The sequence below is a fragment of the Polyodon spathula genome, chromosome 20 (assembly GCF_017654505.1).
Source record: "Polyodon spathula isolate WHYD16114869_AA chromosome 20, ASM1765450v1, whole genome shotgun sequence".
NCBI lineage: Eukaryota > Metazoa > Chordata > Actinopteri > Acipenseriformes > Polyodontidae > Polyodon > Polyodon spathula.
Window position 1 is genome coordinate 21,144,892 of NC_054553.1, and position 21,662 is coordinate 21,166,553.

General features: G+C 38.8%; 1 protein-coding gene across 1 annotated transcript in view; it reads left to right on the top strand.

The window, feature by feature from the left end:
- Positions 1–13,506, top strand: part of LOC121295163 (urotensin-2 receptor-like) — a 49,975-nt gene extending 36,469 nt beyond the window's left edge. The window contains exon 3 of the mRNA XM_041219561.1: positions 12,140–13,506. The gene's annotated coding sequence lies outside the window, so the exon portion shown is untranslated. The remainder of the gene's footprint in view (positions 1–12,139) is intronic.
- Positions 13,507–21,662: the final 8,156 nt, after the last annotated feature.

Below are 21,662 nucleotides of genomic sequence, written 5' to 3' on the forward strand. Positions count from 1 at the left end.
GCTCTACAAAGTATTGACTTTGGGGGGGTGAATACTTATGCACGCTCAAGTTTTCTGTTTTTTTTTTGTCTTATTTCTTGTTTGTTTCACAATAAAAAATATTTTGCATCTTCAAATGTTGTGTAAATCAAATGATACAAACCCCCAAAAAATCCATTTTAATTCCAGGTTGTAAGGCAACAAAATAGGAAAAATGCCAAGAGGGGTCAATACTTTCACAAGCCACTGTATCTCATTGACTGTGTCCAGTATAGAGAGACCTATCTCATTGACTGTGTCCAGTATTCAGAGACCTATTCCATTGGCTGTATCCAGTATAGAGACCTATCTCATTGGCTTTGTCCAGTATACAGAGACCTATCTCATTGGCTGTGTCCAGTATACAGAGACATATCCCATTGGTTGTGTCCAGTATAGAGAGACCTATCTCATTGACTATGTCCAGTATAGAGAGACCTATCCCATTGTGTCCAGTATTCAGAGACCTAACTCATTGACTGTGTCCAGTATAGAGAGACCTATCTCATTGTGTCCAGTATTCAGAGACCTATCTCATTGGTTTTGTCCAGGATACAGAGACCTATCTCATTGGCTGTGTCCAGTATACAGAGACCTATCTCATTGGTTGTGTCCAATGTTCAGAGACCTATCCCATTGGCTGTGTCCAGTATTCAGAGACCTATCCCATTGGCTGTGTCCAGTATTCAGAGACCTATCCCATTGGCTGTGTCCACTATACAAACCATGTGTTTTATGTTTCTAATAAATAGTATACAATCCTGCTGATCTAATGTATTATGTTAATGACATCATGATTTTCGGTTTTCCACGAGCACATGTCACATTCATTAATTAGTTAACTAATTTTACACACAGGAGTGTCAACCAACACAAAGCGTTTTGTATTTAAAACACACTTTTTCTTGGTTTCAGGAGGATAAGGCATTTAATAAAGATAATTACTCATCATTTATACCCATTCAATGTATGTTTCCTGCCCTCTTGTATGACCTCCTGTTTGGTTTATCACAGGGTCTGTACAGCTTGTCACTCAGGAAATAGCTCTGACATTAAAGGAGGGAGGCAATGCTTATGGGCACACTGTATAACAAGGCCAAAAAACACATTCTTATATTTGAAACATTTGTGGTATTTTTTATCAGTTATTGTAAATGATACACGGTGTTACCTTAAAAAGAAAGCAATGCTATAATACCACCCTACAACTAAAGACAGAGCCAATTCAAGTATCTGGTTTGAGTTATTGGTTGTTGTTAATGACAATGCTGCTGGGAGTTCTGACTTGTTGAGCTCACTGAGCCCATCACTTATGTATGTGTACCACATGGGTTACCACATCATCATAACCCAAGAAATTTAATCATTTTGAGTGACGTTAAGTTTCTTTAGACCATAGTTTGTTTTTACCCCAGCAAAAAAAAATACAGTTCTGACAACATGCATGAAAAGAACAGCCAGGAGCATTCTCTCTTTTTTCTGTTTGACTGAAACCCCTCCGATACAGCCTGGAATCTCTACATATCAGCAGCTGTGGAAATATCTGATAATGTCCTTTTAACGGTTTCCCTGGAAAACTGCTAAATTACTGGGCAAATTTGCTGTGAAACTTTAATGAGAGAAATTTGGTTAGATGTGGGGATACTGTAAAACCCCCTTTTTCAATACTAATTTGAGCTAATTTCATTATGTCCATATATTGCTCATTTAAATGATTGCCCAGTGTACTGTATGTTACATGATTTTTCTTCATCCCTAAAATGTGTATAATGTAAAGTTTCTAGTTATCCAACTTCAAAACCTTTGAGAATGTGGTCAAGATAAATGTGTTAATTGTTTGACAATTTACCTTGAGCACACATTCCCTATGGGCCACAGTGGTTGTCGCAACAAAGTAGAGCAAGGATGTGACTACTCGGCCAATTTAATTCCAGTGCTATCTCTAGTCCAAGGTGACTTTTTACATTTCTATATATCCACCCTGTACAGGGTACTAATGAAAAAAAAGGGGTTGCTCCCAGTTTGTTCTTTCTCTCAGGCATCCCTTTGGCTGGGAGCTGTGGGTTGCCTTAGTGAGCCCCCCCAACCCTAACATAACCTTTTAAAAAAGTTGGCAGGGTTTTAGAAAGGTACAGAGAACGTGCCAAGTTCAGCACAAGATTTATGACTTCACTTAGAATGGATGATGTTAAGGTTCCATAGACCTCTGGAAGGTAGTGAACGTGCTTAGCAAATAAGAAAAATAACTTCACAAATATGTATTACCATCACTAAATGATATCACATTTTGTTATATGAAAGACGCACACATTATGTTAAATGTGTATTGAATTTTGAATAGTATTTTTAATAGCATTTATAAACAACAAAATTGGTGAATGTTTTTTGGACTCTTTTCCATTCTGCACTTCACCGTCAAAGGAACACATCTGACAAACATGAGTTGATTCTCGGAGTTTAGTGCTTGTTCGAAAAACTTTTTTGAACGTAATCATTCTTTAAGAAGATGACTATTCCTGAGCACATTTATAAAAATACACTTCTCTTGAAATACAATTTAAATAAAACATTCTAAAACGTTGGCTATTTATTTGCTTTAAAATAACAAAAAAATCCCAGAAGCTAGACCCATTGGCTCACATTTGTCTAGCAAGTACTGCTTTTCCTGGGACTTGTGTTTTCAGTGTCGACTTCATGTAACTGTAGTGTTAGTTTCTTTCTTGGCCGAGGTTTATAGTTATCACTGCACTCGGGACGACACCACCTTAAGTTTAAATTTAAGGAAAATTATATTAGGATCAGGAGTTCCTTATAGGGGGCAGAGAAAATACCACAGATGAGGCTGGAAGGACAACCCCAAAAAAATACAAGCCACAAGGTTTATTATAATGCAACCATAAAAACACATAAGGTAGGAATTAAAAAAAAAAAAAGAGAAAGGTAAGAGTACTCTTACCAATATATATATATATATATATATATATATATATATATATATATATATATATATATATATATATATATATATATATAGACACACACACACACACACACTAAAATATATTAAAAAAAAAATACAAGTACCAATCCCTGTCCTCCTTATCCAGGTCCCTTCTTGTCACCGTACACAAATGTCCTCTGTATTCCAGTTATGGTTGGGGTTAGGAAGGCCAGGCACAGGACAGCTATACGATAAAACATAATAGGGAGAGTAGGGCAGTGGAGCTCTAGGAAGGGGCAGGCAGCGTACATCAAATCCTTCAATATTAAAACACACAATAGCAGTGTAACGATCGCTACGCTAAAAATACTACAACAAAAAGCTTCTCTGCAGCATTGGAATCCCGGATCAGCCCATCGTATTATCCGCCTCGGCGCTGCAGACACTCTGCTGCCAATCAAGTGCTCTCTACAGCTGAAAATACATAGACAAAATAAAGCTGCCACTGTTCGCCAGTCCGTAGTCTGTGTTCACTGTATTCGCTGTCCTCTGGTCTCCGTTCCCGTGGCTTTTCCGCTGATCTTTGCTGTTCCTATCACAGTTTCCCCCCCTTGGCTCTAAAAAGCAAGCCTTTTAAACTAAAATGCCAATAGGCGAGCATTAGGTCCAGGTGCAGGCAGTTCTCTACCATTACAATTCAGGGAGTGTGCGCAAACATAAAAAAAACAAAAAACAAATCCACTGTGACTACAAAAATAAATAAAAATGCATACGAACACATTCGGTGACAACTCAAGTGTACAAAATAATTAATACAAACAACGTGAACAAATCAATAATTAGTGAAAACGATCAATAAAGAAAATTAGGTAACCTCAGCCCTGCAACATAACCTCTTGAAGTTCACTGGGGGTGTAGCACTGAAGGATCTGCAATAAGCGTTCCATACATTTTCTTCTCCAATAGCGTCAAATAAATAGCCAAAAAAAAAAAAAAAAAAAACTAAATCAACTTTAACGTAATGTATGCATTTTTTAATATAGGAAAATCTGAGACCTACAAAATTATGGACATATATGTTGTGTAAGATTTACTGTAATTAATTTGTTAGAAATTAAGCAAAGTGATGGTTCTGGCAGGGAACTCACTTTAACCTTAAATCAAATCAAGTAAACAACAAGCATGGTTTAGGCACTTCAATGCCACACTAAATCTTCTAATTGACTAGTTACTTTCTTATTTGTCCCTCGATAAACAATACATACAATGATTGACATGGAACTGATTTATATTTTACCTGAATCAACCACTTCCCACTGTGCACCAAAGTTTTTCCTCCTCCTCTCCAGCCTCCACCTGGTCGAAAGGTGACGACAAAGGCCAAAGAATGTAGAGCAAAATATTATATAATTTAGCATTGTTGTCTTGTCTGTCTATTGTGCAGCTGTGCCTGTCTTAACCAATCACAATTAGGTATGATTAGTCAATAAAATATACGCCATTGATAAAATATGGCAAACAGGTCTTCAGAATGCTGTTGTACAGTAAAATCATAAATGACATGCAGCAAGCTCCCCATCCCAAGTCTTTCTGCATTTATTCATCTGTCCCATACTCCCAACTCATGTTTAATGATAGTATAGTTTTAGAATACCAAAGTAGACAATCCTACTGTATATCAAAGTCTATTTGGAATGTGTATTATGTGTTTGAAGAATGTCAAGGCTGCTGGCAGTGTTGCTATCTCTAATCCATTTATAATTGAGTATTGCAGAATATCACGCTTCTGAATGATGTGAAGGGCTTTAGATTGCCAAGTATAAATCCAGAATCCTAGAATGGAATGGAATTCTTCAGAAGTTTTTTAACAGGGCTTAAAATAAAACAGAAATAATGTAGGAATCAACCACCTCTGTTTAATGTATCTATTGCTGCTGCAATAGTAAGAACTTGTCTAAAACAAGTAATATTTTACATGGTTTTCTTTTATTTATTTTCATAGACCCAATAACCAAGCAGTGAGCTGCATGAAATGGTTCAAGGTGTAACGATGACTCCCCTGTATTAAATAAGTCTTGTTTGGAAAACCAAAGCTGAGATCTTTTCACCTAATTCTCTGTTGGAAATTTGAAGACCCTATGACCCCTGCACAAATCTCTTGGAATATATGAAATAATGTACTGAATAATGAATCTGCTCTGTATCTACTTGGCAACTTGGATTAATTTGGAACTTTGCAGTTCCCCAAGTATTCTGTCACTGGATTTGAATGAATGCAAAGATAGATTCCAAAATGTCACATTGTAAAGTACCATTGCTTCAGGAGGCCAGCTCACTATTATCTGGGGAGGCCTGCTCTCCATTGCCTGGGGAGGCCTGTTTGCAATTGCCTGGGGAGGCCTGTTTGCCATTGTCTGGGGAGGCCTGCTCTCCATCGCCTGGGGAGGTCAGCTCGCCATCGCCTGGGGAGGCCAGCTTGCCATCGCCTGGGGAGGCCTGTTCTCCATCGCCTGGGGAGGCCTGTTCTCCATCGCCTGGGGAGGCCTGTTCTCCATCGTCTGGGGAGGCTTGTTTGCCATTGCCTGGGGAGGCCTGTTTGCCATTGCTTGGGGAGGCCTGTTCTCCATCGCCTGGGGAGGCCTGTTCATCATCGCCTGGGGAGGCCTGCTCTCCATCGCCTGGGGAGACATGATCGCCATCGTCTGGAGATGCCTGCATGACACCGCCCGGGGATTTGTTATGTCTAGTAGCAGTGAGAAGGGAGCCCCTGACAACAGAGAAGGGGGGAGAGGTGAGAAGACCACTTCCACCCACAACAGTTGCACTGCTGAAAATTTTGGGTCCGGAGCCTACCGGCTACAGAGATGGGGGGAAGAGATGAGGAGACTATCTCCACCTACAGTAGTTTCAATACCGGAGGACGTAGCGCCATTGCCACGGCCGGAGTGTCCCGCAGCGAGGGGGGAGCCTTACTGCTACCAGCGCCACCGCCATCGCCAGGGGATGCCTATTTGTCACTGCCCGGGAGTTGTTTGCTGCTGACCCCCGGGGATTTGTTGTGCCTTCTGGCAGAGTATGCCACACCGCTGTCCACCTCTTCTGCCAGCATGTCCACTGCCACACCTGCCTTTGCTGGAGGAGCCAGCCTTGACACTTTCAGCATTTCCATTGACAGCATTGCCACTGAAGGAGGACCTTGCTTCACTGTCGGCTTTGCCACTGCTGGCATTGACATTAGCAGCATTTCCACTGTATAAAAACACAATGTTTTGTTATTATTGTTTACAGCCTGGATGGGGTTAAAATGACCCATCCAGATAAAATCGTGTGAATGCATGGTCAACAGCGATTAATTATTGACAAACTGACTGCTGACCATGCATATAAGAAAACCCGTGTCAAATGTGGTCAAGGGATACACTAGGTAATTGATAGCCAGTTAATCAGCCTATGTAGCCAAAGCTACTTAGGCTACATAGGTAAAATACTTACATATAATTATGTGATCATTTTTGTTGTTTTGAATTGATTGTGCCTGTTTTTTTTTTGTTTGTTTGTTTGTTTTTTCTTGTGTGTATTGAACTGCTCAGTGGTCATGCTTATATGCATGATTAATTTATTTTGGACTTTAAAACTAAAATATAAATCCAAGTCCACCATAATATAGTGTTTATGCATTACATATTGCATATTGTTACCCATGTATTCCAATGAGAGTGAAAAACACACAGTCAAAACAAAATACCGCCGTGGAAAAACACCTCTGTGCCAAAATATCGCCACCTGAACATTTTTGTGGTGCACTGAACCCGGCTGTAAACCAACCTTATAAAGCGGAATGTTCAGACGCTGCACACTGATTGGCTGCTGAGGGGGTTTAAACCATGCATAAATATAGCTAATGCATGGCGGAACTTTTTTTTGTACAATGTAGAGCCTGAATATACCTTTTTATTACTACTCTATTGTGCCTTATTACTTGTTTTTGTTGGTAATTTTCTCTAAAAGCAGTGTGTGTGTGTGTGTATATATATATATATATATATATATATATATATATATATATATATATTTATAGTCTCTAAGTTTTTAGCCGTGTTTTAATGTTATTTTAGCCGTTTTGGCTAGTTATCCCCCATCACAGCCTAGTGCATTGCAAAGCCTGCAACTAAATTTCGCCCTTCCCCCGGGTCTAGCACATTCTCAGCTCTTGCTTTAACTAGCTTCAGGCATTTGAGGTAAGTAACTGGACAAGGCTACAATTAATTATTTTAATCCTGGTCGGGATAAAATAGTATTCTATTATTGTATTTATTGTTGGAAATGTTGAAAACCTCCAGTTTAACCGTGTCTGATAGACTATTCTTTCTCCAAAGTGGAAGAACATACAACAAAATTTTTTTTTTTTTTTTTTTTTTATATAAAAAAAAGTTTGTTTGTCTATGTATTATTGTCTGTTTTATAAGCGGGATAACACACTCCAGGGCTTGAGGGTTGTGTTTCATTAACATACGGCATGAACCCTATAGCACCGAGAAGCATGATTGAAGAACATACTCAGAGTATCCCAATGCCTCACTCCCTGTTAGATAAACAAGATGCAGCCATGATATTTAAGGTATGATGTTTATATGTGCCCACCAGAAGTGGTGCGGCACAGTGAGATGCAGGATTACAAGAACCAGCAAGCATTGCAACATGTGTTAAAAAAAAACTGAACAGTCCAAGACTGTCCCGGTCCATATGGCGACATATGGTCATCCTATTGTAAGAAAGCTTTTAAGAAACCTATTTTAAATTGCACTTACCATTTAGGATCAATTCTTTGAAGAGCTTACATGCTAGCTGACTATGAAGTAGACTATTACGATACGATGCCCACAGCCAATTTGCTGAAATACACAGTTCTCTTTAATTGAATGTACAATCTCAGATCATTATTTGCAGTATTGAATGTGTTTGTTCAAGATCTCTAGTGCTGAATGCTGCTTTACTAAATTGGCTTTCTATACTTAATATCCTAGATGAAACGTAACACTTAGTTCTACCATATTCTCTTTTAAATATCATCACTCGACCAAACTGGGTCATGAGGGATCTCTCTGTAGTTAAGTAAAAACAAATCAAGGTTTTATTGTTTTCCAAGCTGATTAAAAAGTATTATGTGTAAAATATGTACTATTTTTAAAAACATATATGAGTCAATGCATATTTGCTTTACTATTGGTACTCCTGACTCAGGGAAAACACACAATATGGTATCGTACTGTACTACTCGTATGGATGAAACTTCACTTTGCAAACGGTAGTGCAATGGACAGAACCCCGCCCACGACAGATTCAGTATCATTGCACGATCCACCAAAATGTACTATGTGTGAGCAATGAGTATGCTGATTGTATTGTTGATTAAAATTGTCAAATGCTGCGACCCATGTCAGGCTTGGAACACATGCAGTTAAAATATTTCCTATCTTAAGTATCTGCAGATCACATTATGTGCAGATATTCATTCTCCAAGACGAACATTATTAATAATTAATATCAACGTTCTGTTCTGACTAATGCAAATCTTTGCGTCTCTGTATTGCCCTTGCTGAGCTCACCTGTAAGTCAGACCCTTGATGACCCATCGCTTCTCCCTCTTACTGTGAGTATTAGCCAATTTATAAACATACTGAATGTAAAATGACTGTATTATTTATTATTTGTAAGGTGTTTTTAATTCACTTGAAAGAGAAAGCACAGTGATTTTTAAGTTCAGTTTGTTTCTTCTTGTGCTTCACTTTTGTTTGCTGCAATAAGCATTGTTTTTGCAATGGAGAAACGCAATGTTTGGTACTGCTAACACAGACACATAAGAATACAATAGTTATACAATTTTAAGGTTATGGCAGGGAAATAACTCATGTAGTAACAAGTCAGTAAAGAAGGTAGACTAGTAAAAATGAGAGTTTTGATTCCCCAAAAAGTGTTTTCTGTTGTAAATTAAAGCATTTATGCATTGTTATCTATTCAAGGACAAAAAGATTGTGAACAAGGATTTTGATTGAAGTTATGTGAGAAAAAATACCCCAGAATGCAGCACACAGGACCACTGACAGATGCCATCCTTCAATTTGACTAGGAATTTGTTTTTTTACCAAAGCAGGTTTGCAAAGTAACTGTATAGATACCCTGGTACTGCTGGAACTTTTGAAAACTAGGAGCACCTTCAAAGTATCATTGATAACATATTTAATTGTGTATAGTGGAGGTGGATGTTGATTTTTGAGGAAAGAAATGCAATTAGAAGCTGTCAGGTAAATTTGTGTGTCTTTTGTGTCTCCTGAGAAAAATGCGTCAAAGGCGATATTGATGAAAGTGTAATTCCTCTCAGGTAACGTAAACCAGTTGGTATTGTCTTCAACTGGGACAATAGCATAAAGCTACTACATGTCTTATCTTGTTATTTACATAACTCTTATCAAGCAATGAACTGGAACATTATGGTGTTGAGGCTTATAGTGGAAAACTACTCTTTAACAGTCTCAAATCATTGGGACGTATAAATACATGTTTATTGTCATGCTGTTTATATCACGTAAACTTTCTCAATCCTTCCCTTAAATCTTGTGGCTGCAGAGTCTGCCCAGGAAACATTTATTTAGTGGCCAATATTTTGAAGTATTTCCCAGGAAAAGCAAATACATTTGAAATATAACACATATTCCTAACCTGTCCCTATTGCTGCTCTGGCACATACACCTTGGTCTAATTTATTATCCGAAGTCACGTGCATAACGTTTTGATGGGGCAGTGATTAAGGTGCGGTTGCAAGTCAAGCATATGCAGAATCTGGAAAACTGGAAAGAATTTGTAGGTTTCAAGTGACATACACTGCAATACAATTGTTGTGTTTTCCACTAATTTTCCAGTGAGACTGCCAGAAGCATGAGGATTAAAGCAAACCTTCAGAGAAAAAACTGTAGTGGGCATGAGTAGAAAGGAGATACAATTTATAGAGATATTGTGATTTTTCAGAGGAGCTAGAGTACCATAAAATTCTTCAGAACAAGAGGTGCCATGGAGAGCTTAGTGATAAAATGCAAACCTATTAGTAAGTTATGTAGTTTTATAACACAGCTTGGGCAAACTGATCTTTCTGAATGGCCATGAGCCATGTAATAATCTCACAACAACACACAGCTAAGGAGGCAGGACCAGAGGGGGCGCTTCACATCTAAAGCGCTCCTGTCAAGAGCTGTGGAAACTTTAGATAACGTCATCTCCTTTTCTTGCTACTGATAATATGGCTTTTTAGCGTTATTTGTTTAGTATTTGAACACTAATAGAAAATAAGGCAAATCTTATCCTGTGAATCAGGAGTTTGCAGCTATTTATTAATTAATTTATTATTCAATCACTAAAAAACTCTCTGTATCGTCGGCGTCACAGTCGTGGTCGGTTAAATTTAACATTAGGGTGCTTATTTAACAACGAGAAAGGCATGACAACCCTTTGAAAAATCAATGCTACATAACAATGAGTTGATTAACACTGGAGTTATCATATACAAACTTTTGAAAATCCTGTCCACTGGTTCTTGAGAGCGGCCAAAACAGGCTCATGGTCACCAGTCTCAGGGTTTTATTTGATTTCTTCTTGGTAACTGTGTGGCTTCCAAATATGGATTTAATTTAACTTAAATGTGTATGGTGAATGTTGAAAGTAATTTGCATCTCTATGTTCACAGTTAAGAGTGTGTTTTTTTTAAGATGATTTAACTTCTCAATGGTTTGTCAAATTAATGTTCTCAGCAAGGCTGCAAGGGGTTATATTTGCAGTGGATAAATTTAATATTTGTTTGTAATTTACAGGATACACCTAAATTAATAACAGGCGGGTTTTAATATACAGCCATCCTTTGAAACTCTGCCTATCGTCATCACAGGAATTATGGCAATTTGCCCTAATGCTGTGTAGTGTTTGGAAGGGTTTTGATGTGTTTCAATCATTATCAACTCCTCTAATATGGAATACCCTAATCTCAGTTGTATTTGCATTCTTATTACAGGACCCAATTTACTTTGTGAGTGGTTTTGAGACACAATTTAAATTGAGGCTGCATCACACATGTCTAAAAACTGAACTAATTAGTCTAGGAGCTTAGTAGCAAAAGGCTGACCCTCTGAGGTCAGGATTACTGGAAATGTTTATTCTACCCCTTCAAATACAACTAATGTTAGAAATTCTAAGCCATGTGAATCATTTCTATGCCTATCTGTATCCTAACTAATATTTTCCATACACCCTTCTATTTCATCACTTTTTTGTGAAACATACTGTAATGCATTCTGAGGAGCTTCCACAACTGAGAGAACTAATCTAATGAGATTTCCAGATTCCTCACAGCTTGGACTTCAAAGCAATGGCCATACTGAATAGGATTTTATAGCAGCATATAGGCATGTAATGAAGAGCAGGTTCATAGCTGCTGCTGTACTACTTTACTTGGCCGATTGCACACAGTGTGGCAAGACAGAAATATGGCTGTGTCCAATTAAACCACTCATTGCAACAGAGTAATCACTGAAAAATGTAAAAACAAATCATTCAAAATATCAATTTGTGAAGTGAAAGAGGCATTCAGCAGTAGTGAGAAGGGGGTTATTTTTTAAACAGTGTTTTCCCCTTGAAAGCAAGCCATCAATAAAGAGAAGTTCAAAGATCCTGCCATAACCATAAAAAAAACACTGTAAAAAGTCCTGCTTAATAGGTTATTCTAAGTAGGTACACAGATTATATGACATGTCAGAAAACTGCTGCATTGTATTACTGTACTAGATAATTATGTTCTTGTGGAGCATAGTTTGGAAAAGAGAGCTACATTGCATACCTCGAGCAGTCATCTTGCTAACCACAAGGCCACCTATTGTATCAATATACTTTTTATACTATTATTTCAGACAATTATAGTATTTTTCCAATTTGACCGTTAGGGCTGTCGGATGCTGTAATGGTAAGTCCTTGATACTGCTGATACCAGGGGAAATGGTGAAACTTATTGTGATTAGTGGTAAGCATGAGTCTCCTTCTGAGGAATGTTGAGTTGTGTGCCACTTGACTTCCTGCCAGATAAGGTCCTACAGCAGGACTGTGTTGTATTAATAGCAGCTTGTTTTTCTGGTTTGTTGACAGGGGAGGACGGAATGTGGCACTAATGTTTTAGGATGACCCGGACAGTCCAGCCCTGCCCACCACCCCAGTGCCAACCCAGAAGAAATAAAAGGATTTTCCAGGTGTTTTTTTTCTTTTTTTTTTGTACTGAAGACAACTTATTTCAGATGGTTTTAAGCACCTCTCTTGATTAGCAGTGGATACAGATTTTATTCTGCACCAATCCAGACTCAACAGAATGAACACTCAATTTCACTTGCCAAAGCTGAAGATGCTACTTTTTATGAGTAACCTATTTGCTAAAGTGGGTGATCTTTTGATAAACTGTAGAAACTGAAAACAGCTGAAGCTGTTACTGACAAGAGCCAACATATATGCATGAAGACACTAGATAGTTTTTAAACTCACTCATTGCATGTCACTGACTGCTTCAACTGTACGATCATGTACTGAAACTCCATGGATATAAGTTAAACGTCATATACTAAGCATGGTCTGGCAGCGGTAAACAAGGGTTGATAATGTTAATGTTAAAAATGATACAAAATTCTTGCCCCCTGAAATCACACAGCTCTGCTTCACATCACAAAACCAATCTCACATGAGCAAACCATATGATCTTCTATAGCTATCCAGGAGCTGGGAGCAAGTATGATGGAAAAGTTCCATAGGAAACTACAAGGGCACTAAAGGAAAGAACATTCAAGGCATGAAAAACTGCATTTTTACAAAGCAGAACACTAAGGCCCAGATGTTCGAATGGTTTGCATACCGCGCAGAGGGTTATGCACATCGCAAATGGCTGTTATGCGCGAATGTGCAAAATGTGCCATATTCAAAACTTCTTTTTGTGTGCCACAATCCGTTTTGCACTGTGCACAAATATAATGTATGCATAGCACAATTTGACCGGCGTGGCCAACAATTTGCGAGATCCTGCCATGTTCGAAAGTGTGCGCCAAGCACAAAAACAGTTTTGCGAGGCACAAAATAATGCTTTTAAAAAGCAAGCCTTAACTCTTCAGCACGCTTTCTGAAAGAATAACTCCCAAAACAGAATAAAGAGTACAGCGCGGTATCATAGTACAATACTGCCGGTATGTAACATAGACCGAGCTGACAGATACTAAACAATTACCTGTACAAGGTATATATGCTATAATTTTTTTTTTTTTTTAAAAACAGGTGATTCCAGCTGGATTATTAATATTATTAATTGTTGTTGTTGTTGTTGTTAATGTATGTATGTATTTTCTTATAACAGACACAGTTCATCACTCCAGACATGGAGCAATAACGGTTTGATAAGTGGGGTCACGGCTAATACTGAGAGAGAGAGAAAAAAAGGATGTTACTATAATAGAAAATTTCTAATGTAAATGCATTAGAATAGGTAACATGCACTCATATTTGTGGGACACCTGTCAGAATTATGGAGACAGAAGTAGAGAACTCATAAACACACTTCTCAGCAAACAGCACAGCTTAAAATCTGTTTGAATTCATTGGAATCTGTGATGACCCTTTAAATATTTAACTTATTAGCCATGCTAATGCCTGTGATAGTGATAAACTTTAGATATAAATGTATATATGTGCACAAATTTCATATGCTTAAGCACAAAATTATTTGAATTGACCCAAAGGCCAAATGTAAATGAAAATGGCTCAGATTTGCAATAAGTGTAACAGAATGTTTCCATTGCATGTGTTTAGCTGAGTGCCCTGTCCTCAGCAACATTGGAAAAATGCCTCAGTGCCCAAGGGCTCAATCTGTAAAATATCCCTGTAGTTGCATCCTCTAAAGGCTCCCTTTCCTTTTCATGCCACTCACCCGGTAATTCCACACTCAGGAATAAGGACACAGCTGACTTTTGACTGAGTATTCTTATTTATTTCTCATTGATATAAGAAGCATACTTTGACACCCACGATTTGCATTCCATGCTATTAACTATGCCATCCAGGTGTGGCAGGAGCAGGGGGCGTGGTGTGTGGGGTACTGTTGGAAGGGGCTTTCAGCAGTATGAATAAGGGATACACATGTGCGGACTACATCCACAGGCAGCGTTCTTGGCCGGTTCCATGCTGACATTCCCGTCTTCGGGTCTTCAGAATAGAGTAGTGTTTCAGCATTGTGGGTTTGTTTTACAATCCACACTTCTGTAAATGTGTTTATATATAGTGTAAGGAGCACAGGTAGGAACTGACAGGCGCATTTCTGTTAAATAAAGATTGGTGTTTAATGCTACAGAGATATTTTGTCCTTCATGATGACACTTATCCAGTTAGCAAGTCTCTACAATATATTTTGATTTAAGTTATGTTGAATAGCCTACACTCTCCTGTGGTCCAATGTTTTATTTCTCCATTGAGTAGCTTATTTATGTATTTGTGGGTGTGGACATGTAACTTTGGGGGTGCCAGTGCTACCGATATGTGTTGAGCTTTGAATCTGCATTCTGTATGCAGGTTACATTTGAGTGTACACTTGTCTGAGGATTAATGGTATGTACTGTACACCTATGATAGCTGCTTGGCAGGGTATTTTTAACAGTCCGTTTTCGTGTAGTATTCCAATTCTGAGCATTCACGAGTAGCTCTTGTGCATTTCTGCTATATTGGTAATGAATGAATGCAGGTGGTTTTGTGAGGTACAAACACATTTACGAATTGAGCAAAAAAACTGTTATTTTCCAACATTGTGTAACTGTTTTTTGTGAGGCACAAATTTTGCAAGGGAATTGCGCATGGTTTTGAATATCTGGGCCTAATACTCCACTCTGAAAGATGTCCTATTAGTGAGATGCCCTTCCCTTGTTGGTCCTTTCTGTAAATACTATGAGACCCTTTTTTACAATGGATATCAGGGAGGTTATTTTAAAGAGAACCAGCCTATTGTACCAGTTAAAATAGAGCCAGCTCAATTAGAGTTTTGTGAAAAGCTTTAGGATTTTCATCACTAAAATTAGAAGATGTACGACATAATGAATTTGACTTGATCTCAGAGATTCATTGTTTTACAACAACGGATAATAGAAGAGGTTGATAAATGACGGCTGACTGGTGATACAATAGGTCTTCCAAGGTCTTTCTAGAGGTCTGGCAGGGCAAACAAATCAAGAGAAACTGATTCATCTGGGCCTGTACAGAAAGAAGACCAGAGAATGATCAATGTCCTCCCATTCATCCTATCTTTGTGACAGTGGCATATTGGTTGTATCATAAAGAAACTTTCTGCACGATGGCAGGAGTGATTCTTCTTCCCAACTAAGCAACAGCCACTCTCTAAAACCTTGCAAGGTAGGGGACTGGGTGGTGCAGACAGCAAACTAATCCACTAGCTTCTCATTCTTTCAATTCTGGAGGCCTCAGGTTTAATCCATTTTTCCAAGTCAAATTAAATTAGTTCAGTTTTGTGGACACAAGTGCAAACAAACAGCACACAATTCAACACAACTGAAAGCCTCTGCTTAAGAGAGGCCCAGGACTGAATGGCAGGCGGGGGGTGTTCAGGTCAGGATTGAGCTGCACTTGAAGAGATATGTGGAGAAGAGTTGAAGGAACAGTTAAAAGGGTTAGCCTCTATACACTGTGAACTAGAATTCCTTGGAGGAATGGGCTAGTCCTTTGCTAAACCAGGATTGTTTTAAGTACAATGGGGCACTATTTACACAATATGAAATTCACAATTGACAAATCAACTAACTGTTTGAAATTAATTGCAGAAGTACTACAATCTGTATTGACTTGGTGATAGCAGTCACCGAACTCAGACGTGTGATGTTCAGTGTGTCGGCTGCTACTATGGCCACTTGTTTCACTAATATGTTGCAATAACCTTTACTAAAGTTGCTTGTTTTCTGCACTATTGTTTAAGTATTACTGAAGATGTTTTATTAAAACTAAATTATAATACGCTGGTTGGATGGTAACAACCTAAAATGGAAGTGTTACCCACACATGTAGATAATGGAAATGAAGTAGATGGACGTTATTTTTGCTATTGTGCTACAATGTATTCATGTAATTTTATAATACTTGTTTCTGTTGTATTAAAGTATTGTGTAAATGGCCATGGCCTTAAAAAAAAATCTAATTAAAGCATGACAGACCATTTTCACTTTTTCAAATCTTTATACCCCATGGTGTAATGTAAACCATTTATGTGAAAGGAAAATAAAATGTTACAAGACCAATGATTTTTACAGAGGTTACAGCCAATGAGATATTGTTGTAAATCATACATGTGGGGTTTTCAGTACCTGTGACGGGGTACTCCCCGCCCCTGTACACAATTTGTTTTGTGCTATTTTGTATTTGTAGTATTATTATTTAAAGGTACTGCCTTTGTTTGAACATTGTTTTGTTGTTAATCATTTTACAGCATAGATGGAGTTCAAACCCCCCATCCAGCTAAAACACATGCATAATGTGACCAACAGCAAATTAATTAAACAATTATCAATTTGGAGATTATCATGTATAAGTCTTAGACATGTTGCATTTTTCTACTCTGATGCATTATGAGCATCAACAATTTACTCTAAGCCTCCACTTCTTTTCTACTGTTATAACAACCTTGACGCATCACTTGATTTTCAAGCTGTGGCATACGAAGCATAATCAACAAGCATATAGAAACATCATCTGTAATTAACAAACACAGGACTGAAGAACCCAAAAAGCTGTCTAACGAGAATGAGCAATACTTGAAGATAATATCCTTAAAGAATAGAAAGAAGACAAGTGTTGAATTTACAACAGAACTGGCAGAAAGCACAGGTGTTGTTGTCCAAAGCACCTTTGACCATTGTTCCATAGTCCAATTTGTGTGTTCTTGTGCATATTTTAACCTTTTAGTCTTGTTCCCCTTTCTTAACAGAGGTATTATTACTGCAACACATCCTTTAAGTCCTAATTTGAAGAGTGACCTTCGTACTGTTGATTTGATGTTTGTTGACTAAACATGTCTAAGACTTTAGCACAGCAGTGTATACAAAGAGCAGATCGGCCACCCATGAATGGTGTGTTCAGAGGTGGAATGAGAGATGTGAGTCGTGAGATAAGGAAAGTAACAATAAAAACAATTGCTACTTGTGCTGGCTATAAACCAGCATGTTCCTTGCTTTTGCATCTGTTTGTTTGTATTGGCCACGTGACGTTTTTGTTTTGTGTAAGTGTTTATGTTTTGTTTAAACTTTTTATTTATTATTAAAACGCGCAGCAGCGCTTACATACCCCAGCACAGTTGTCTGTCTGCTTCCTGGCCTGACGTCACCACGAGCTATCCTGTTCACAGTAGGTTACACTACAAAGTACCAGCGCAGGACTGCTGAGTAAATCATGAGTGTACAGATCCAGTCCTTTTCACTGAGTAAGTGCTACTTTGTCATAGTGGCTGAAGATGTAGTTCACATTATAGATACTCCTACTGGTCAGAAGCCCAACAAGTCCAGATAGATTTTCCAGACTGTGCCTTATCCAGGGTCAAGTAGGTTGGTAGCATCCGTTGCTTAGGTTCGACGAGTTGAAGGAATCAAGGTCGATTTCCTGCCCTTCTGATCGGTTAAGTGGGTTGTAGTGACCGGGTAAAATTCAAAATTGGGTATTTCACAATTGGTTAGAAAAACAGGGTGAAATATGAAAAATAATTGTAAAAAACAGCCTCATACTTGTGCAGTTTTGAAACATTCTACATAGGTTAGTGATACTCAATGCTTTGGCTGTGTGCAAATTGTGAAATATCTGAATCTTACCTAAAACATTCAAACTCAGAAGTTTAAAGCACTGCTGTGGCCTATATAGAGCTCTCAGAATCATGTCTGAACAGCGAATCAAAAGAGTTTAACCATTAACCTGACCTCCTACAGATGTAATAAATACTATGTTATCTCTATGTGGTATTTCTTACTTAAAAATAATAATAATAGTAATTGTGCGTTTTGACAGAAAACAACATAGGGTTAACCTGACAGTTCCTTTAAGCATTATACTTGTTATAAATCAAGGGTTACTTTTTGTTAACCATTTGTTTTTGTAGAAAGGTAAAGGTATTTCATTGAATTCTCAAATCCAGTTTCTATGTTAGTACAATAAAAGGAATTAACATTGCTTGCTTCAATAAATGGAAGAATTTATGAAAAAAAGAGTATGAAAAAATTACTAGAAACATAATTGTTTTAATAATAAACCTGAAATCCTGAATCCATATAGTAAGTGGATATTGCAATTTAGGGAAACTATAAATAATTTGTCCTTGACACTGTGGTTTTAATTCTTGGTTCTCTAGGCTATTACATGTGTCATGATCCTGTGGAATCCTACTGCAGATCTCAAATAAAACCTCTCTCAGTGCTGCAAAATTTGTGGGTTGCCTAATCCAGTAATCCCTCATTAGCCCCTGGGGAGAGCTGGTCATCACGTTTACAGGGCCACATGCTTATATTTGATCCAAATGCAAAGACATATGCTTCAGATATGTGTATAGGTACAGGGTTAAAGTAATGTGCTTGTGTTTAGCAGATCTCAGGGGGCCCAACTATTGGAGTTTCTGACACCCTTCCCATTCCCACACACACAAGCACATAAAGACAGCCCAAAACTTGTAAATATCCGTCACCAAGCCTGTCAGCTGGAACTGAGTCCTGTTGTTTGTATCATTCAATGAATCTCCTTTGCAGAAACTGCTATGGATTGCAGACAATTTATCTACTTATCTGCAAAGAGGACAGCCAGCTCTGTGTGCTTTAAATCCAACTTTGTCAGCCCCCACTCTCGATCTGCTTCACTTTGCACGGCAAGGGAACATTTTCTAACTTGTTGCTCTGCAGATAACCTAATGCCTGCAGTGCAGTATGAAAAAGCTGATCCTAGCATTTGTTCTTTGCTTAAAGTCTCATCATTTGAAGTGCTGAACTTCATTCTCTGGCAGACATGAATAGATTTATTCTCATGTTTCAACTGTGATACAAGGATTGAGGAAAGCAATCAACACTTGCCAAAACACAATCTATAGGGCACAGCAAGGACCGCTTTGATTCGACCTTGTTAAATGGTTCTGGAGGGATACATGGTAATTCCTTTATGAGTGGTGTCTCTAATTTCTTAAGGGAAGTTGTTTGGCAGTGGAAATATCAACAAAATGTATGATGAATAGCCCTGTAAAAAGGATGGGTTGCCTGGCACTTGACCAGGCACTCAGATGTATTATTTATAACAAGCAAATATAAAGGCTGGTTGCAATACTGCGCTCCTCCTCAGGACTGTTGTGGCGTGTACCAACAATGATAAACACACAAGCAGTTATGTTAACCTTTAGGTGTAATTCGGTGGACGCTGTAGAGGGCGCTCCCTCTCGGTGCTTCCAAGCCTCCCTGGCAGCATTCAGCGGGGGCGGGATTAGCCACGCAAATTACTTCTGGGTGTGGGGGGGGTCAATTCAGTTGTCAATCTCTTTCTTTGTTATTTATACACCCACCACTGCTTCAGCCCTCTGTCTGTGTTTGTTTTTGTTTTGTAGCAAACGTGCAGACCCCATCAATCCTGCTTCAACTTAACATCTTCACTTAATATTTAAAACCTCACTCCTTTCTCTGTTGGTCATTTCACTGCACAGCGCTGCCAAGATATTATCAACTATTTTCCTACCTGCTTAGGTGATTCTTCTCATCATTCAGCTTCTCCGTTCAGCTTCTCCGTTCAGCTGCAGGAGCTCCAACGTTAATCTTTCCTGCTCCATCCAGTCTCCACCCCAGCTACAGCACCGTTCAAAGCGCAGCTTCATTACTCAAATTGGTCTGCGTTTTCATCAGAAAGACTGGCTCCAACGACACTGCTGTACTACAACTCTGTTCCACCGCCCTCACACACCATGGTTACCACAGCTATGCTTCATCGAGTTCTACTGCGAGTGGTAATTTGCCATTGGCGAGCAGGCAGATTCGACAGGCACTCTGAGCATGTGCCTCAGTACTGCAATCTTCTGACTCCTTATGCTGCGCTTTTGCAACATGAGAGTGAGTTCAACTCGCTGAACTGTGACATATAAATACTGCAGGCTCCTCTTGTAGACCTATGTTAACTTATTTATATACATCACTAACTGTTCTAAAGCAAATGTTTTATACACAAACAAGGATTTTTATTGCAATAACGAAGTATACCCTGCTTCACTGAAGCCAATAGTTTTAATTTCAATCTAACCTCTAGATGGCAGCATAACACCACAAGCTATACATAGTTTAAGCTGGTTTGCTATCCTTGCGAATCCCTCACACTCCAAACTTTCTATCATGCCTGCAGTTTGTTGTCACTCCGATGGATTCCACTATGTAACACAATTTTTGTTCCTGGGTAGTAAGTGTTATTTCCTAATTGCTTATGCCTCAAAAGTACAGAAAATGGCTATTATTCCCCACAAACTTTGCTTTTGTGACCAGGACTGTGATATTTTGAAATTTACCTATTTCCAATGAGAAAACAAGCAAATTTGTGTCTTTTTGTTCACATACCAAGTCTCAACCAGCTCCACATAGTTTTCGGCCTTGTGATTGCCCAGGAAGCCCCGAACCACTGCGACAAAGCTGTTCCAAGCCGCTTTCTCCTTACTAGTGAGCTTCTTGGGGAATTCAGTGCACTCCAGGATCTTCTTTATCTGTGGTCCGACAAAGACACCGGCTTTGACCTTTGCCTCAGACAGCTTAGGGAATAAGTCTTGAAGATACTTGAAGGCTGCCGACTCCTTATCTAGAGCTCTGACAAATTGTTTCATAAGGCCCAATTTGATGTGCAGTGGTGGCATCAGCACCTTCCGGGGGTCCACCAGTGGCTCCCACTTGACGTTGTTCCTCCCCACAGAGAACTCGGTGCCGCTGTGGCCAGTCCCGCCTGTGGTAGTGCGCCTTGGTGTCCCTGCTGTCCCAAAGGCAAAGATAGCAGGGAAACTTGGTAAAACCACCTTGAAGTCCCATCAGGAATGCTACCATTGCAGCCTCTTGATGCCATCTCAGAAAAATGCAGATATGTATCCACTTAGGCAGCTGGAACTAAACTGAACTGGTGGGCTTAAGGCCCCTGTATTTATACTACTATTTATATTACTGGAAAGTTCTAGAAAGTTCTAGAAGTTACTCCAAGTTTACTCAGCACTGAATCTGTCTGGAATGTTCTGGAAAATAGGCAAATTTCAAAATATCACTGTCCTGGTCACAAAACCAAAGTTTGTGGGGAATAATAGCCATTTTCTATACTTTTGAGGCATAAGCAATTAGGAAATAACACTTACTACCCAGAAACCAAAAAACAAATACTATTTGTTACACAGTGTTCTCAGTCCCCTCCTGCCTCAACTTTTTTGCTACATATATTAACTTGAATTCTTCAAATCCAAACCCCTCCCCTCGAGGACCTGGTCATGAAGCCAAGCTTATCAGCTTTCTGAGATGCTAAGAATCCACAGTCACATTAATTTCCAGCTTCCCTGCTTCAGGCCATTCCTGCAACCTTCCTGTTCCCGGATTTGCTCTTCCTCATTTACCCCAAC